Source organism: Lathyrus oleraceus, chromosome 3, assembly GCF_024323335.1.
Source record: "Lathyrus oleraceus cultivar Zhongwan6 chromosome 3, CAAS_Psat_ZW6_1.0, whole genome shotgun sequence".
NCBI classification, from domain to species: Eukaryota; Viridiplantae; Streptophyta; class Magnoliopsida; order Fabales; family Fabaceae; genus Lathyrus; species Lathyrus oleraceus.
The window spans coordinates 388,487,483-388,493,597 of record NC_066581.1 but is presented as its reverse complement, the minus strand read 5'-3'; positions in this window follow the sequence as shown (position 1 = coordinate 388,493,597).

Below are 6,115 nucleotides of genomic sequence, written 5' to 3'. Positions count from 1 at the left end.
GAGAGAGAGAGAGAGAGAGAGAGAGAGAGAGAGAGATATTTCGAAAAATATTATGAATTCTTTTTGTGTTAAAAAAATCATAATTTTCTTTTTATATTTTATTATGATTATTATATGTTTGGTTTAAGTCCTAATATGCTTAAATAAATAAAAAAATTATAGTTATTATAGATTTTTTCTAAACTTTAATCAATCACTAAATTCTCAACTCTTGATTTAAATAATCTTGTTTATAATCGCACATTCATAAGGGAGACCATCCAACTAAGAGTTTGACTAAACTTTGAAAAAAAGAGTTGATTGTGAGACTATACAACTAAGTGTTCAACTCAACTTTAAGACAATGAATTGACTCAATCATGAATCTCATAACGAGTTCGACTTAACTTTGAGACCATAAATTGATTCGGCCATGAATCACATAACGAGACTCGGTTGATTGAGCCCCAGACAAAAAAAAACATGAGAGTATTGACCATAATGATGTAATGGACATAATAGATGTAACAAGCATAGTAGTAAACCATGAAAATGAAAGACAATCGCGCAAACAAATCAAGACAGCGAAGGAACAAAACATTAAATAGGAGTTACCAGATAAAGGAAGTACGTAAATCATTAGTCAAAACAACCTAACACTTATTCATATATCATACAAATTTTACGATTTGTTTATCCGACACAAGGAAGATCACATTGTACTTTCTACAAATACATAATCCATGAGGTAGGTAAAATTTTGTTTTTGTCCAATTTTTTCAATGAGTCGATAGATTTGGATGGTTATGAGTTTTATGAAAATAATAAGTGTGAATTTCAATTTATATTTAGGATTAATGCATCATTTAATCTCTTAACTTATTTAATATTTCACTTTAATTCTTTATCTAAAAAATGTTACATGTTAACCTTTAAAAACAGTTTCTTTAACCTAATTAGTCATTTCTATTAGATTTTGTGAAAAAACGTAAATTTTGGTGGATATGACAATCTAGTTGGTACAACTTTGGTTAACATAAAATTATTTTAATTGAGTTGGAATACTTTTTCATTAAACATGAATTTATAATTAAAAAATTATGGATGAGCAAGAGACAAACACATGAGCTAATTGTTTTTCATTTTCAATTCAAAATAGGAGTCATAGCTCTCTCTTCACTTTCATTGCGTTTGACAAAGAGACAACCCAAATTTCCAAGAGCTGAAGACAGACGAGTGCAATCGAAACTAAAAGTTCCGTGTTATTCATCTTCCTATGTTTGAAGACTTCATCGGATTAGGATATCTTCAAAAGGTATGAATACTCAACTCTAACTTGCTAAAAATGAACATTTCTTTCTTTATCCATCTTCCTTTCTACTTTCACATTATAGTTTTCGTTTTTCTCTAAATTGATATATGAGTCTTTCTGATTTTTTAAAATTACACTCAGGTCTGTGATTTTTGTTTGTTCTTCAAGTCATAATTCAACTTGATCAAAGATCTATTGCGAGTGTTACATCTAACATGCTCAAGAATGAGGGTGTTGGTGCCTTCTATAAGGTGTTTTTCCATTTTCCATTTTTTTTCATTCATAGATCTTTGTTTGTTTGTTCTTTCTAGATAAAGTTTATGTTGATGATTTCAATCTTTGATTGTGCCTTCTACGAGGATGTTGATGATTTCAATCTTTGATTGTGCCTTCTACGAGGACGTTGATGATTTTTAGATAAGAAAGTGTGAGTATTTCGACTGTGAGATAATGATATGATTATGAAAGTTACTTATCATTTGGCTTGTTGTAAGCTACTTTATACATTTAGGAAGTTTTTGTAGAAACTAACCTAGATAGCTTCATATTTGTGTTAACTATAATCAGGATTATGTATTGTAACAGTGTCAAGTTTTAAAGCACATTGTGTTTGTATTTTGGTTGGACTTTTGATTTTCTGAAGGACAAACAAACTTTTAGAAGATTTTTTTCTATGTACTTTATTTGGGGACCTTTGAAATAGAAATGTATAAAATGCTTGAATTCAAGGGAGCACTCTTATTCTCCGACTATTTTTATGTTTATGCTAAATTCCCTTTTTATTAGTTTTATGTACTTTATTTTGCACCTTGCTTTGACCGTTGTGCCAAACTATGTCCCCTTTATATGGATGTAAGTATTCCTCCATTCATAGCATTGAGAAGCTTTTGTTATACACATTCATGATGGTAATGACCTTGTAAACATCAAATAGATGGCTGTAAGCGTCCTGGCGAGTATGTGCGCATGCCGCAATGATATGGGAGCAAGGAATACGGAAGGCCTGGAACTTTCCATAGTCGCACCAACTTTTGTTTAGTTTGACAGTATATGATAAATTTGGCCTCCCCTCATTGTGGTCCATTGTTTCCTGTACACTGATATTTTACCTATGACGGTCAAAAATTGTAACCGCGTGTGTGCTAGCTTTAATAGTTTTCTCTTTCATCACTTTCATACAACATTCACTGAATAATTGACCAATGGAACTTTAATCCTTGGCAAAGCTTCGCTAGATCTGAATTTCGAAAATGGAAGCACCGACAAAGACCACGTCTTAACTGACGTTGTGATGTCTGTAACACCCCGAATAAAATAAGAGAATTATTTAAATTAAGTTAATAATATATTTATTAATTTAATTAAATAAATTGAATTATTGGATTATTATTATTATTATTATTTGGAATAATAATTAGTGGAAAATATATAAGTTGGAATAAGAGAAAAGGGTTTCATTTTTGGTAAAGAGTTTTCACGTGAAACAGAAAGCGGCTGAAAAGTGGAAAGTGGAGAAAGGGCAAAGAGGAAGAGCTAGAGAGCAAAGGTTGAAGAACGGAAAAGCTTGAAGCTTAGAGATTGCCGGATTATCTCAGGTAAGGGGGGTTTATCGTCGTTTAATGGGTATTATAGATTAACATGTCATGGGTAGTGATAAACCGTTGAAGTGACCCTAATTGGGATGTTGAATGCTGAAATATGGTGATGAATAAGTTGTATTAAAGCTGTAATTGAGTCTGTAATTGTGTGAGTCGTGTTCCCCCGAACGTATAGCTTTTTACGGAAATTGAATCGGAGGTCCGGAAGTCCTCCAACGGCGGAAAATGCGGAGAACTCTGCATTCTGCCTTGTGTTAGCGCAGGAACTGCTGTTTGTCTGTGTTAACCGGTTAACCCAGGGCGTTAACCGGTTAACACTGTTATATTTTGTGGAAATGTGCTGTTTTGCCTGCGTTAACCGGTTAACCCAGGGCGTTAACCGGTTAACGCTGTTGCGTTTTGCCAGAAAGTGTGTTTTGTCCTGCGTTAACCGGTTAACCCAGGGCGTTAACCGGTTAACACTGTTGGAAATTGGAGAAATTGATATTTTAATGTTGTGAACATAATTGGTTATTGGCCTATTATCGTTAATTTTGATGAGTAACCTTGTTGAGTTTATGTTATGAAGTGTTGATACAAATATGTTGATAAGTTGTGTTAAAACTGTTGAAAATACTGAGTTGTAGGCTTGGTGAGCCAAAGTTGATTATAAGTTGATTATAAGTTGATTTTGTTGAAAACATTGTTGTATTGCTATTCTTATTATGTTGTCGACAGTTTAAAGTCGTGTATGCCATGTACATTCATATGCATTAAGTCGGAGCTTTGCTCACACCACGTTGGCCTGGATTGGCAAAATTTTAAGTTGAAAGTTGAAGGCTTATGCCTTGATGCCCAATAAAATGGCAATGATTTTAAGTTGGGAGTTTTACTCCGATTGGTACCACATGCATGACGAGTCGAGTCTCATTCGAGTTGCATTTTATGTTGTTATTGAGTATGATATTGGAGTTGATGTGCTGTTACTGAATGTGTAAATCTGACTTGGGTGATGAAACGTGTTAAATTACTTAGCATTACATGATGATTTATAATGCTTATTATATCGATTGAAGAACTCACCCTTACAACTATTTTTCAGGTAACGAGCAGTGATTGAGTAGAAGCTAGTGCTTGGAGTCTAGTGTAGTCTCCGTAGTGGGTCATGCTCTGATAGATGTAACATCGGGACGGGATGTTTTTAATTGTTGAATAATTTTACATGTAATCTGTTATATGTTTTGAATGGTTGATTTGATTTCTATCCGCTGCGAATTATGCAAAAATGTTATTTTGAATTAAATAATGAGCATGACTGAATTCTATGGTAAAATGTGTGAAGTGTTGTGTGACACCCTTGGTGCATAATTACTCTGATATATATTTGTTGTTTTTATTAAATTTTTGGGGTATTTTAGAAGGGTGTTACATTAGTGGTATCAGAGCAGGTCGGTCTGTCCGGCCAGTTGTCGTGTCGTTACTGTCTAACAATTGTGTATTGTTACTAATCTAACTTTAAGTTGTGTTGTATTGATAAGTTGAAATGGCTGGAAGGAATGACGCTGCAATGGCTGCCGCAATGCAAGCAATGGCACAAGCTGTGCAGAACTTGCCAAATGCTGGTGGAGATGCTGGATCACGTAGCTTGGCGACTTTTCAAAGAGAGAATCCGCCGGTGTTTAAAGGGAAGCATGATCCAGATGCAGCCTTGGGATGGTTGAAAGAGATTGAGAGAATCTTCCGTGTTATGGATTGCACTCCAGCTCAGAAGGTTCGGTATGGTACTCACATGCTAGCAGTCGAAGCTGATGACTGGTGGCTAGAGACTCGCGAGAGGTTGACCGTGGCAGGTGAAGTCATTACTTGGGATGTATTCCGTAGGGAATTCATGAGAAAGTATTATCCGGAAGATGTCCGTGGTAAGAAAGAAATTGAATTCCTTGAGCTGAAGCAAGGAAACATGTCTGTCACTGATTATGCTGTGAAATTTGTGGAGCTGTCCAAATTTTATCCTCATTACACTGGTGCTGGTGCTGAATTTTCAAAGTGCATCAAGTTTGAAAATGGACTGCGCTCTGAAATTAAGAAGGCTGTTGGGTATCAGAAGATACGCATTTTTACTGAATTGGTTGATAGCTGCAGGATATTTGAAGAAGACAATAATGCTCATTACAAGATTGTCAGTGACCGCAGGGGCAAGCAACATCAAAACCGTGGAAAGCCGTATGATGCCCCAGTGGGAAGAGGGAAACAAGGAGCTGCTCCGGCTCAGAGGACTGGTAGGGGAGGTGCTCCTGCTGGTATAGTTTGCTTCAAATATGGTCAGGCTGGTCATAAGAGTAATGTATGCACTGCTGAAGTAAAGAGGTGTTTTCGCTGTGGTAAGACTGGCCATGCAATAGCTGATTGCAAGCACAAGGAAATGATTTGTTTTAATTGTGGCGAAGAAGGGCATATTGGAAGTCAGTGTCAGAAGCCAAAGAAATCTCAAACTGCGAAGGTGTTCGCATTGACCGGAACTCAAACCTCCAGTGAGGACAGACTTATCCGAGGTACGTGTTATATTAATGGCTTTCCTCTTGTAGCTATTATTGACACAGGTGCGACTCATTCCTTTATATCTTTGGATTGTGCTGTGAAACTTAAGTTAGAGATATCTGAGATGTTTGGTAGTATGGTGATTGATACTCCTGCGAAGGGTTCAATGACTACTACTTCGGTTTGTTTAAATTGTCCTTTGAGTATTTTTGGTAGAGACTTTGGGATGGACCTAGTGTGTCTTCCACTAGTGCAGATTGATGTTATTCTGGGTATGAACTGGTTGGTGTTTAACCGAGTTTCTATCAACTGTTTTGATAAGACGGTGGTCTTTCCTGAGATTGAGGAGGGAAAGAGTTTGTTTCTATCAGCAAGGCAAGTGAATGAGGAAGTAGCTGAGGGGGCAGAGTTGTTTATGCTGTTAGCGACTTTGGAGGCTAAAGATAAACTGGTGATTTGCGATCTAGCCGTGGTGTGTGATTTTCCTGATGTGTTTCCGGAAGAGGTGAATGAATTACCGCCAGAGCGTGAAGTGGAGTTCTCGATTGATTTGGTACCTGGTACTAGGCCGATATCGATGGCTCCGTACCGTATGTCTGTTGTTGAGTTAACTGAATTGAAGAGTCAGTTGGAAGATCTGTTGGAGAAAAAATTTATTCGTCCGAGTGTGTCACCGTGGGGTGCACCAGTGCTATTGGTTAAGAAGAAA